The sequence below is a fragment of the Echiichthys vipera genome (assembly GCF_963691815.1).
Source record: "Echiichthys vipera genome assembly, chromosome: 4".
Lineage (NCBI taxonomy): Eukaryota > Metazoa > Chordata > Actinopteri > Perciformes > Trachinidae > Echiichthys > Echiichthys vipera.
The window spans coordinates 4,395,588-4,409,798 of NC_139829.1; the positions used below are offsets into that span (position 1 = coordinate 4,395,588).

The 14,211-nt window shown below is 42.1% G+C and overlaps 1 protein-coding gene across 1 annotated transcript in view; it reads right to left on the bottom strand.

Moving 5' to 3' along the window:
- The window catches only part of LOC310945887 (GTPase IMAP family member 8-like), a gene marked incomplete at both ends in the record, with an annotated part of 30,799 nt that overhangs the window by 886 nt on the left and 15,702 nt on the right, over window positions 1-14,211 (bottom strand). The window lies entirely within an intron of this gene.

The following is a 14,211-nucleotide window of genomic DNA, read 5'->3' on the forward strand; positions in this document are numbered from 1 at the left end:
AGCCAAGCACATAGCCAATATCACCACCACTAGTGGGCAACACCCCACACTACATCCAAAGTCAGAGACTTGAAAATGGATCCAGATGAAACCATGGTATCCTACGACGTGACTTCTTTGTTCACCTGTATTCCAACCATGGCCACCGTTAGAGAGCAGCTCACACAGGACAACTCCTTACACAACCGAACAAATCTCAAACCAGACCACATTTGCAAACCTCTGCCTGAACACCACATATTTCCAGTTCAATGGCACTTTTTACAGACAGAAACACGGCTGTGCCATGGGTTCACCAGTGTCCCCTAATGTGGCAAAGCTATACATGGAGGATGTAGAGGACAAGGCTTTGAACTCCTTCAAAGGAGTTACCCCGAGCCATTTGTTCAGATATGGGGACGACACACAGGTTAAAATCCAATCCAAAGAGGTGCACCCTTCACTGAACATATAAAACTCAGTGGACAGAAACATCAAGTTCACCAGAGAAGAAGTCAAGTACAACAGTTTGCCTTTCGCAGACTGTGACGTCCATATGGCGAATGACAGGAGCCTCCGCATTGGGGTATACAGAAAACCCACTCACACAGATCAATATCTACTGCTGACTCCCACCACCCCCTGGAACACAAGCTTGGAGTTACCAGAACACTTCAACATAGAGCTAATAACGTACCCACCAGCTCACAGGCCCAAGGGGAAGAACGCAAGCACCTGAGAGGCGCCCTCACAACTTGTGGCTACCCCAGCTAGATCTTTGTGAAAATGGCAGCTGCTTCCAGAAAGAAAACCAAAGTGGTTAAAAAAGAAAAAGAAAACAAGAGAAACAACATAGTCATTCCATATGTGGCTGGGGTAACAGAGAAACACAGGAGGATCTTGGGCCTGTGAATGTTCTCATTCGTCCAGGTCATCGTTATCCTAAAAGCAATTTCAGTCAAAAACAACTGGACTGGTTGTTTGTCTAGGAAGACGTTTCACCTCTCATCCAAGAGGCTTCATCACTTCATGTACACATCTGACCAGGCTGGGACTGGTCCAACTAACTGGTGTGGAGATCCAGGTATTTAACCTCTCACAAGGCCGATGATGTCACTGACACCCTTTGTGCTCCAAGTGCCCACGCCCGTCGTTAGAGTGACAGTTGTTGGTGGGCAGTTGGTTTCGACTTCGTTAGTGCTCTATTGAGTCTGAACGACAGTCGTTGGGGTCACCCGGGCCATGTGTGAACAGTTGTCCTTTGAGGTTAGATTGTTGAATCTCCTGGGAAGGGTTGAAAGGGCAGCATTGTAAATTGGAGATAAGTGGTGTCTCAGACCCCCTCCTCTGTTTAGCGATGGTTTCTCCACTTTTACATAGATGGCTTCTTTTACTCCTCTTTCAAACCATCTGTCCTCTCTGTCCAAGATTTGGACATTGCTGTCATCAAAGGAGTGGGCTTTCTCCTTGAGGTGTAAGTGGACAGCCGAGTCCAGGCCTGAGGAGTTAGCTCTCCTGTGTTGGGCCATGCGTTTATGCAGTGGTTGTTTTGTTTCTCCAATGTAAAGATCTTTGCATTCCTCGTTGCATTGGACAGCATAAACCAGGTTGCTTTTGTGGTGGTGTGGTGTTCTGTCCTTCGGATGTACTAGTCTCTGTCTGAGCGTGTTACCGGGTTTGAAATACACAGGGATGCAGTGTTTGTTGAAAATCCTCCTGAGTTTCTCCGATACCCCAGCCACATATGGGATGACTATGTTGTTTCTCCTGTTATCTTTTTCTTTCTCAACCACTTTGGTTTTCTTTCTGGAGGCAGCTGCCGTCTTAACAAAGGTCCAGCTGGGGTAGCCACAAGTTGTGAGGGCGCCTCTCAGGTGCTTGCGTTCTTCCCCTTGAGCTTGTGAGCTAGTGGGTACGTTATCAGCTCTATGCTGCAGTGTTCTGATAACGCCAAGCTTGTGTTCCAAAGGGTGGTGAGAGTCAAAAAGTAGATATTGATCCGTGTGAGTGGGTTTTCTGTATACCCCTATGTGGAGGCTCCTGTCATTCTCCATATGGACGTCACAGTCCAAGAAGGGCAAGCTGTTGTCCTTAACTTCCTCTCTGGTGAACTTGATGTTTCTGTCCACTGAGTTGATATGTTCAGTAAAAGTTTGCACCTCTTTGGATATGATCTTAACCCATGTGTCGTCCACATATCTGAACCAATGGCTTGGGGTTACTCCTTTAAAGGAGTTCAAAGCCTTGCCCTCTACCGCCTCCATGTACAGATTTGCCACAATAGGGGATACTGGTGAACCCATGGCACAGCCGTGTTTCTGTCTGTAAAAAATGCCATTAAACTGGAAATATGTGGTATTCAGGCACAAATCCAGAAGTTGGCAAATGTGGTCTGGTTTGAGATTTGTTCGGTTTTGTAAGGAAATGTCCTGTGTGAGCCGTTCTCTTACCGTGGCCAAGGCCTCCATGGTTGGAATACAGGTGAACAAGGAAGTCACATCGTAGGAACAACCACAGTATTACAGGCTTTACCCCCAGGACTCAACCCCCTGCATATATGGACTCCCAAAAATCCATAAAGAAGGGGCCCCTCTCAGGCCCATTGTCAGCAGCATAAACTCGGTCACTTATAACATTGCCAAGCATGTTGCCAATATTCTGGCACCACTGGTGGGAAACACCCCACGCCACATCCAAAACTCCATGGACTTTGTGAACAAAGTCCGAGACCTAAAAATGGATCCAGATGAAACCATGGTGTCCTACGATGTGACTTCCTTGTTCACCTGTATTCCAACCATGGAGGCCTTGGCCACGGTAAGAGAACGGCTTACACAGGACATTTCCTTACAAAACCGAACAAATCTCAAACCAGACCACATTTGCCAACTTCTGGATTTGTGCCTGAATACCACATATTTCCAGTTTAATGGCTTTTTTTACAGACAGAAACACGGCTGTGCCATGGGTTCACCAGTATCCCCTATTGTGGCAAATCTGTACATGGAGGAGGTAGAGGGCAAGGCTTTGAACTCCTTTAAAGGAGTTGGTTCAGATATGTGGACGACACATGGGTTAAGATCAAATCCAAAGAGGTGCAAACTTTTACTGAACATAGCAACTCAGTGGACAGAAACATCAAGTTCACCAGAGAGGAAGTTAAGGACAACAGCTTGCCCTTCTTGGACTGTGACGTCCATATGGAGAATGACAGGAGCCTCCACATAGGGGTATACAGAAAACCCACTCACACGGATCAATATCTACTTTTTGACTCTCACCACCCTTTGGAACACAAGCTTGGCGTTATCAGAACACTGCAGCATAGAGTTGATAACGTACCCACTAGCTCACAAGCTCAAGGGGAAGAACGCAAGCACCTGAGAGGCGCCCTCACAACTTGTGGCTACCCCAGCTGGACCTTTGTTAAAACGGCAGCTGCCTCCAGAAAGAAAACCAAAGTGGTTGAGAAAGAAAAAGATAACAGGAGAAACAACATAGTCATCCCATATGTGGCTGGGGTATCGGAGAAACTCAGGAGGATTTTCAACAAACACTGCATCCCTGTGTATTTCAAACCCGGTAACACGCTCAGACAGAGACTAGTACATCCGAAGGACAGAACACCACACCACCACAAAAGCAACCTGGTTTATGCTGTCCAATGCAACGAGGAATGCAAAGATCTTTACATTGGAGAAACAAAACAACCACTGCATAAACGCATGGCCCAACACAGGAGAGCTAACTCCTCAGGCCTGGACTCGGCTGTCCACTTACACCTCAAGGAGAAAGCCCACTCCTTTGATGACAGCAATGTCCAAATCTTGGACAGAGAGGACAGATGGTTTGAAAGAGGAGTAAAAGAAGCCATCTATGTAAAAGTGGAGAAACCATCGCTAAACAGAGGGGGGGTCTGAGACACCACTTATCTCCAATTTACAATGCCGCCCTTTCATCCCTTCCCAGGAGATTCAACAATCTAACCTCAAAGGACAACTGTTCACACATGGCCCGGGTGACCCCAACGACTGTCGTTCAGACTCAATAGAGCACTAACGAAGCCGAAACCAACTGCCCACCAACAACTGTCACTCTAACGACGGGCGTGGGCACTTGGAGCACAAAGGGTGTCAGTAACATCATCGGCCTTGTGAGAGGTTAAATACCTGGATCTCCACACCAGTTAGTTGGACCAGTCCCAGCCTGGTCAGATGCGTACATGAACTGATGAAGCCTCTTGGATGAGAGGTGAAACGTCTTCCTAGACAAACAACCAGTCCAGTTGTTTTTGACTGAAATTGCTTTGAGGAGAACAGGAGGATCTTCAACAAATACTGCCACCCCTGGTATTTCAAGCCCAATAACACACTCATACTCAGAGACTAGTACATCCCAAGGACAGAACACCACACACCCACAAAAGCAATCCGGTTTATGCTGTCCAATGCAACAAGGAATGCAAAGATCTCTACATTGGAGAAACAAAACAACCACTGCATAAACGCATGGCCCAACACAGGAGAGCTAACTCCTCAAATCTGGACTCTGCTGTCCACTTACATGTCAAGGAGAAAGCCCACTCATTTGATGACAACAATGTCCACATCATGGACAGAGAGGACAGATGGTTTGAAAGAGGAGTAAAATAAGCCATCTATGTAAAAGTGGAGAAACCATCACTAAACAGAGGAGGAGGTTTGAGACACCACTTATCTCCAATTTACAATGCTGCCCTTTCAACCCTTCCCAGGAGATTCAACAATCTAACCTCAAAGAACAACTGTTCACAATGGTCTCCTGTGACTCCAACGACTGTTGTTAAGACCCAATAGAGCACTAACAAAGTTGAAACCTACTTCCACCAACGGCTGTCACTCTAACGACGGCCGTTGGCACTTGGAGCACAAAGGGTTTCCAGTGACATCATCAGTCTTGTGAGAGGTTAAATATCTTGATCTCTACACCAGTTATTTGGACCAGTCCCAGCATGGTCAGATGCGTACATGAACTGATGAAGCCTCTTGGATGAGACAAATAACCAAGTCCAGTTGCCTTTGACTGAAATTGCTTTGGGGATAACGATGACCTGGACAAATGGGACAGTTCTTGGATCTGCTGCTGGTTCTTGATGTTGAGAACAACATATCTTCCTCCACAGCGCTGACAGAGTTCCTGGATGCCTCTGTTTTCCTTCAAAAGTTAACAACAACTGTAGGCTTTGACTCCATAGTGAACAGAATCATGGTGAAGTAATTGACTTGAAATCTGAATGTGTTCTGGATAATCTTCAACTCTCTCTTGTCTTCATGAGTCAGGAGACCTACAGGTAGGACCAGGATGAAGGCATGGATGCCCTCAGGATCAGAGATAGAGAGATACACCTCAGTGATTCCTTTATCCTTCCTCAGACTTTGGTTTGATGGTCTCTTCAGTGAAGGTGAGGAAGGTTCCTTTGTCTTCCTGCACAATGTTCTGATTCTTCTGCATTAACAATGTGTTGTTTTCTGCCATCAAGTTGTAGTGTCTACCTTCACAGTCTTTGAGGAGCTGAATCCAACCTTTTTCATTACCTTCATGTGTGCTAATGACCATTGAGTGTTTAAAGGCATCTTGACCAAACAAACTCATGATGAACTTCAGTGATTGTCTGTTCTCCTCTGTGAACTCAGAGGGCTTCACTAACAGCAGCAGAACATTTGGAGTCGCACAGCTTCTTATCTCTTCTCTGATTTCTTCAACAGAAAGACTGAAGATGTTTGGAGTTTTCACCACTTTCCTCTTGACTCTCCACAGGCACAGGCAAACTCACATTGCTTGTTTTGATGTAGTTGTAAAAATTGAAACGGTTTGGTCCCAATGATGAAGTTGCATAACATTTTAACATTACATAACATTTGCCTTGGCTTTTTTTCCAAACAATTTTTCACATTCCTGAGTTCAAGTGCTATGAAAAAACAGAGATATGTCATTAACTTATCAAAATAGGGATGGATAAAATAATAAGTGATCACTCTCCACATTAAAATATATGAACCATTTACTGTATAACCCATTTATACGAATATATGGTGTATGATTGGGGATCATCTGTCACTGTGGGGATACAGAAAACTTGAAGTTCTTGATTCGTAGTTACAAGTCTTAATGGCAGAGGTTGGTCGATCTGTGCATGTCACAACAATTTCACAAGTTCTACATGTATGGCAAAGTGGCAAGAAAGAAGCCTGTTCTGAAAAAATGTCAACACACATTTTGAAGATTCTGATACCATGTGGAAAAATGTTATATGGTCAGATGAGACCAAAATTTAACTTTTTGGGCTGAATTTTAAGCGCTATTTTTGGCAGAAAACAAACACAACACACCACCAGAAACACACCATACCTACAGTGAAGCATGGTGGTGGCAGCATTATGTTGTGGGCTTGTTTCTCTTCAGCAGGGACTGGGCAACTGGTCAGGATTGAAGGGAAAATGGATGCTGCCAAGTACAACCACATTCTTGAGGAAAACCTGCATGAAAACCTGCAGCCCTCTTTTAGACACTTGAAAAAGGGCAGGGGGTTCACCTTTCAGCATGACAAAACCCCCAAAAAACCCTGACCTAAATCCTATAGAACATCTGTGGATGGCCTTGAAGAGTGCAGTCCATTGCCACTCACCACAGAATTTGACGAACTGGAACAGTTCTGATTGGAAGAACAGGGAAATATTTCCCTATCTCGGTACACGAAGCTGGTAGAGACATATCCAAACAGTCTGATGGCTGTAATTAAAGCAAAAGGTGCCTCCACACAGTATTACATCTGGGGACTCATCCCTTTTACAACCCTGCTATTCAAGCTTTTCTTTTTAAAAAATCAATTTTCAGAAATTTTGAAGACAAAAAAATCACTTGTTGTAAGACATGTTGTAAGGCAAAATGTGTAAATCACGCTGGAAAAATATATAATTTTTATGTATTATCATTTCAGGCTGTAAAACAAAAAGGGGTCTTTTTATAAGGGTATCATGACTTTCCATAGCACCACAGTCTCACTCCCAACGCATCAAAAACTGAAGATCGGTCAGGGCCTTTGGCGTTAGTTACGGACTACAAAGGTCTCCTTAAACGTACAAACCCGACGCGGAGGGCTTTCAACTCATTCCAATGTAAGCCCGTCCGCAGCGATATTTGAAGCTTACGGCTATCCTTAAACGTCCATATTTGAAGTTTTGGGCTCTCCTTAAACGTCCATATTTGAAGCTCAGGGCAGTCTTTAAATGTATATACCCGACGTAGGGGGCTTTTAACCCATTCCAATGTAAGCCCGTCCGCGCCGATATTTGAAGCTCGAGGAGAGCTCCTCGGGGCGCTCATCGGAGCGCTCCTCGGGGCGCTCATCGGAGCGCTCCTCGGGGCGCTCATCGGAGCGCTCATCGGAGCGCTCCTTAAACGTACAAACCCGACGCAGGGGGCTTTCAACTCATTCCAATGTAAGCAGCCTGTCCTCCATCCAAAAACGATCACATAGGTTATTTGATCTAGGAGCTTATTACGACCCATAGGCACGTTTCGAGTTTAGCGGTCGTGTACATAACTACAATAAACGGTGTGCTGGGTATGTCGTCATCGCCTACCCTTTAACCTTTGGCACCAATCAAAATGTGATGCGCCAGAAGGAGGCGTGGCATTCACGTTTCACTGGACGTCGTAGCATTAGTAAGTCCGTTAGTGTACTCAATTTATGTGGTCATGTTGTGTTCTGTGCGTGAGCTATCACAGTGATTGTCTGCAAATCATGTGTAAGTAAGTTAGTTCAGTTTGACGTTTAAGTTACAACTCAGTTGGGAATGCCACTGAGGTCGTATGTTAACTATCAATAAGGCGCTAAGGTTAGCGCACATGCTAACACGCTTTTTATTTATTCTATCTTGACAAAAAAATGCTACCTTATGTGATTTTGTGTATTTGCGTCAGTATTAGGACATCTGTTAGCTATTTATTTTGGTAATAAACAGGTGAAAATGCACTGTAAGAACTAAGAGAGCACATTTTGATACTCAAATACAGAGCCCTGATAGTTTTAGTTAGTGTTAGTGTACTCATAACCTTTGTAGGCACACGTTTTATTTCTCTTTTTATTCTTTTGATAATTTACTCTACATTTTGCTAAATTTTTATTTTTAGTGGCAATAAGTAACATTTATGGAAGTGCAACTAATCCTGCTTCATTTTTTTTTATTATCAAAAAAACTCTCTTCATATATCACATATCCAACGGTTCTTTTAAGAGCCATTTTCTTAATCCTTCTCCCTGTTACACTCATTTAATTTTCTGAGCTTTTGCTTTGTCATTTTGTCTCTTTGTCTTTATTTTGACTGTTGCCTTTGTTTGGTCTTCTGTTTGTTAGTTTCTTCTCTCTCTCTCCTCTCTCTCTCTCTCTCTCTCTCTCTCTCTCTCTCTCTCTCTCTCTCTCTCTCTCTCTCCCTCTCTCTCTCTCTCTCATCTAAAATGGCATCTGGAAAAGAAAAGAAAACAGAAAGGGACTAAAGTTTCCAGAGTTACCTTGAGGAAGAGGGACAAGAATGGGAACATTATAGCTCAACACTTTAGGAAGAATCGATCTGGTCAGTAAAATATAATACAGTTCTACTGTTAATCACAAGTTGGTCAGCAGTAATGTTTCCTACATTATGTTTTGTGTTCATAGTTAAACCGTGTGGCGCTAGGAAGCCCCCAGAAGTGGAGGAGTTGCTGACAGATGACATTCCTCAAGATGTCCTAAGTCTTGGTACACATATTGACATCTGATAGCTTAAATAGCTTAAGGAACGACCTTTAGGTTTCCATTTAAAAATGTGAAATTTAGGCAACTGACTTAAGTAGTGGCCGTGATTTTTTTATGCACATGCAGTAAAAAAGCCATTATGGAAATGACTTTTCTGTCTTTAAATACACTGTCCTTTACATCAATTTTTGTGTTTTATTATTTTAGATCAACATCTTCAGAGACTAAAGTGGAGGAGATACCCACAATGTCAGCATGGACAAGAAAACAGTTAATGTCTGAAAAAGAATTAAGAGCTGCAATGCCAGAGCTCTTGAATTCGAAATTGGGCGCAGAGACTGTAACTCCACATTGCTGTCAGCAATGTAAAACAGCTGATGCTGGTTGGTGTGTAGTCAGAAAAGGGTAGGCTTGACTGAGGGTAGGCTTTTCTGAATTTTGATATTTTCTGGGGGGGTTTTGTGTGTGTGGATATTTTTTTTACAGGCAGAGCAGAGATGATAACTGTGCTTGCCATGGGATGGAACAACAGGAAGACAGAGAGTCTGCACAAGACCCTGGCAAAAAGATTTTTCAAAGTAAGAAGTCTTTACTGCAAGTTAACATTTGTCATTTCATGGTTACTTTCTGTGGGCTTGAATACTGGCATCACAGGTTAAAGGAGTGACAACTTTGTTCAGCTCATGTCCTGTGACTGGTGTGGTGTGGAGGCATGGCAGAGCCATATGCTGGTTGGCTGCTGGCTTGCTGGATCGCTGTGTTTTTGTGCTGCATTGGCTACAAAAAATGAGCAGAACAATGGGCTTATGGTCCACTGACTCACTGCTACTGAGTTTAACAGTCCCTTCTCCTCACACCTTCCTCTGAAGAACATCCTCCCAACTAGCTGTGGCACACTTGACGGCCCCACTGGCGTGTGTTGTCATCATGACAACTCACAAAAATCACCATTAAGTGTTTTTGACATCAAATGACTGCAGCAAACAACTCAATGTCCTTTCTATCCAATTAGCATTCTTATATACGTATTGCATTCTTTCACCATAAAATAGCCTTTGTTATAACAAGGAAATAATTGTTTCATGAGGCACATAGTCTCTTTTGAGGACATACCTTTAAGAATATCCTCTTAAATTTGTGCTTGAATGTTTTGCATGTTGTCATTTAGGTTTTTCAATCATGATTAGAGATACACTCACTGATATTGTCCCCTTTTTTTAAAATAACATATTTTGTCTGATACTATGAAATACTTTTGGTGTATTAAATTCCTATAGATAATTGTCCTACATCTTAAGCCCCTGTCACACATGCACTGCAAACCTGAAACTATCTGAACATTTCCTGGTACAGCTGTGTGTGTACATAAATATCGGATTCAGTCGTTCCGGGCATCAAATGGAGTTTACCCTCCCAGCTTAATAGTGCAAAGACTGGGTAATTCCAGAGTGTGCACATGTGTGAATACAGCTGCACGCTCCCCTTGCCTAAACCAAACTAAGTAGTTACATTAAGTGTGAACACATCTAAGTGTGTGCTGCATGTGTGAAAGAGAAACTCGGGACTATCTCCGGACCTGATTCTCTGACATTATGCACGCGCGCACGCACACACACACTCACACTCACTCACTCACTCACACACACACACACACACACACACACACACACACACACACACACACACACACACACACACACACACACACACACACACACACACACACACACACACACACACACACACACACACACACAGTGCTTTATTTGATGATGTAGATCAAATATCCTCAGCAACATATTATTGCATATATAGATTATATGATTATCAAACCTGTGACAAGCTTCAGCTGCTTGATAACGAGCACATCATTAGAATCAGGTGTGTTGGACCAGGGAGAAACTTAAACATGCACGACAGTGGCTCTCCAGGACTGGAATTTGGGGAAGTTAACAAGGACCAAGGCTGTTGCCTAGCACGGGAATTACATTCAAATGTCTATAGCCTGTTATCTATTATTTAGTATTTACCTTTTATTTATTTTTTGGTCTTTTTCCTTTTAATATGACAATATGATAATAAAAACCCATTCTGATTCGGATGTGGTTCAATATTAATTGAGGAAGACACATACGAAATACGATTTTATTTTAAATATAATCAGCCATATATTCTTAAAAATATAATATTAAATTATATTAATGAGTCACTTCATATTTTACAATCACTGGCTATAAAATGTCTCATCAACAGAGCTAGTGACGCTGAGCGGCGGCAATTTGAGTTGGAATGCAGCCCATCCACGGCGGACAGCTCATAATAGTATTCGAACACACCACGCTGAGCGGCGGCAATTTGAGTTAGAATGCAGCCCATCCACGGCGGACAGCTCATAATAGTATTCGAACACTCCACTTCTGCCTTTAACACAAGCCAAACAAGCGCAACGGTGGCTGCGGGTAAAAACGTAGCCTTCCGTTATCCAAAACTGACAAAATAAAACTACATTTCTCAGATCCGAAAGAAATAATTATAATCGATGGCCATTGCATTAACCCATCGTATTGTGAAGTTATCAAGGACTCTTTATCAGGAGATTTGTTGAAAAAAATACTTCCGGGAGGCGGGTCCTCGGTTCTCCAATGGGACTGCAGGATGATTTAAAACCCATGTCAAGTCATAAATGTATTCAAAAACAAAAGCCCAATTATTTACTTAGTAAAGGACAACAATTATGAGTCTAAGCTAAGTGATTCTACGATAAGAACGTTATCCCTCTCTGGCATCTTCTTACCTTTTCCTTATGGGTGTTATTACACCAGCCAAGAATGAGCATTTCAGATGAATCGATAAGGTGCCTGTAGATCATGGTGATTGTGAATACATTTAAAAGTTTATTTTTAGCTGTGTGAACAGGATGTACTCTTCCTTTTGTCTGGGTATTGTCTTCAGCGTACAAATACATAATACATTGAAAGAAACCCAGGGGATGGAAAAATATTTCTGCTTTAAGAAAAGGTGAGGGAATAAGCCAAAAAATAATTGTTTTACATCCACCTTTTTTTCAGTAAATCATTCTATTTCTCATGTTTTTAAGATGGTGACTGAACACTAAATTTGCCAACAGTAAAAATAACACAAAATCTTGAAAGGTTCTGAACGATCATAGAAATCAAGTGTATATGAAGGAACACAGCCAGTAACTGGTATATGTGATTTAAAAACATTTATTTTTGCAAAACATTTTCTTTCGGCTCCCAGGAGTTTTTCCATTTGTCCCCACTGTAAGACAGAAACACAGTAAGAAGTATTACTGTCAAATTGTTCATAATTTTTGAGAATATAACTGACACTGTACTATTTACAATGAGATATGGATTATACAGGTATGCATGCATTCTTTTTTGAAAATGAGCTTTTCAATATCATATTTAGACAGTGTATAACAAAACTCCCCAACGTCTGTGTGAAAGGTATGGAGAAGGAATGGGGGCAACAGAACTGTTACACCTCTGAGCTGGCATTGGAGGTAGTCACAGAGATGCAACAGCACAGAGTCGACGTCTGTGTAAATGGGAAATTTGTATGGGGGGAAAAAATGTGTAAATTTAGGTTTAATTTGACTAAAGAATGTATTGCCAGTATGAATCTTTTTTTCTTCATGTTTTTGGCCAAGTTAAATCTTGCAGTTTTGTGCCGTTTTATGAGGAATGTTTTTTTCTTAGATTGCATTAGACACCAGGCCAAAACTGAGAAAATTGTGGCGTTCACTTTTATAAGGTGATACAATTTTGAATCATTTCACATTATAGTGATATTGCACAGGGGTTTTTTCTTGATTATGTTATATACTGTGAATTTATTTTAAGTCCAATGCACAATACTGCCCAAAACATTTGACTGCTATGTGACTTGCTTGACCCTCAGACTTTGCTGTCCCTTATTAGACAAAGTTGAAGACATTTTTCTATTTTTATATTTTTATCTATTAAAAAAAATATATTTTTATCTATTTATCTATCTTATTTATCTATTTTTATTTTTTTTTAAAAAGAAAGAAAGATATAAGGAACAATAAGTGTGTGACACTTGATTAGAGCACAAAACAGTTTGCTGTACAAACTGAACATGTCAGTACCAAATGAAAGAGACATAATACCACTATGGAATCAATCAAGATTCATTATTCCGCATCAAATTGTGGAAGGACACAGTTAAAGACTGATGGGTAACCAGGTCTGCATTTTCATCCTAAGCCATGTTGTTCACATGTTAACAAAGAAAAAAAGACTTTGCTTTGCTATATGCAGAAATATGTTGCAAAGGCAGTATTTCAAAGGAGTCTTGAAAATATAGCATGCACTGTGTACATTACCGCTAAGAAGACTTTCATAAATCCTCTTAATTGTAATAAGGGCATTCCTGGCATCTTCTGTGTCCATTTCCCATGGACAGACACACTCGGCTGTTAACCCATCTGGAGTTCTGCTGGCAAGGAGGATGGGATGTCGATTGTGGAGCTGAAACAAAATTGGCACAAAATCACAAGACAGAAAATTGGATACATAAATGGAAGGTCATAATACATAAAAAAATATATTTTATGCTTTGATACCTATACATATAAGCTATACATTGAGACTCAGAGTGAGGTCACTATAAACTGTTTTAGTAGCAATGTAAAAAACAAAAGACCTTGGTAACAAACACAGCTATTCCAATTCAGTGTGAGACAAGGGAAGCATCACATGCTTCAATATCTAAAAACACAGCTAACGCTACAAACTATCCAATTCAATTTTATTCATGGTATCTAATCATAACAGAAGTAGTCTCAGGACACTTTTCATAAAGAGCAGGTCAAAACCACACTATAAGATATCAAAGACCGTCAGATATGCGTTAAGGAACAACTTCCGAATTCTAATCCTGCAATGTAAATGTTCATTTTCAGGATATTTTATCCAAAATTGATAGATAGCAATGTGTTTATATATACGCAATAACAGCAGGCTCTGATCTAGTAGTACATAACCCTGTTCACCAGTGACTTAGGGCGCACTCACACTGTCCTTCCGCACCGCGCCTCGGGCTTTAGGGTACTTGTCCCCCCTCCCTCTCCCCCCTCGCGCCAGGCCCGTTTGTACTCACACTGCCTGGGCCTCGCGCAAATGCTTCACATGTCACATGCATTGATTGACGTTATCTCCATGCGTCTCTTTGTTTACAAATCTTTCCACAGACCTCTGAGTTTCTGTGCATCTTGTCCGCGCATGCTCCGTCCTTCTATTTACTATGTCCGAACAGGCGCACATAAATGACGTCAGAACCGCCGTAGGCATCGTGCTTGGCTCGTACATGTGCAACAGGCTCTACAAAAGCCCACCTCTCTCAGGGCGGCTGTGGACGGCCCACTGGCCGCAGTTATACCCGGAGCGGGTGCACTCACACTGGTCAA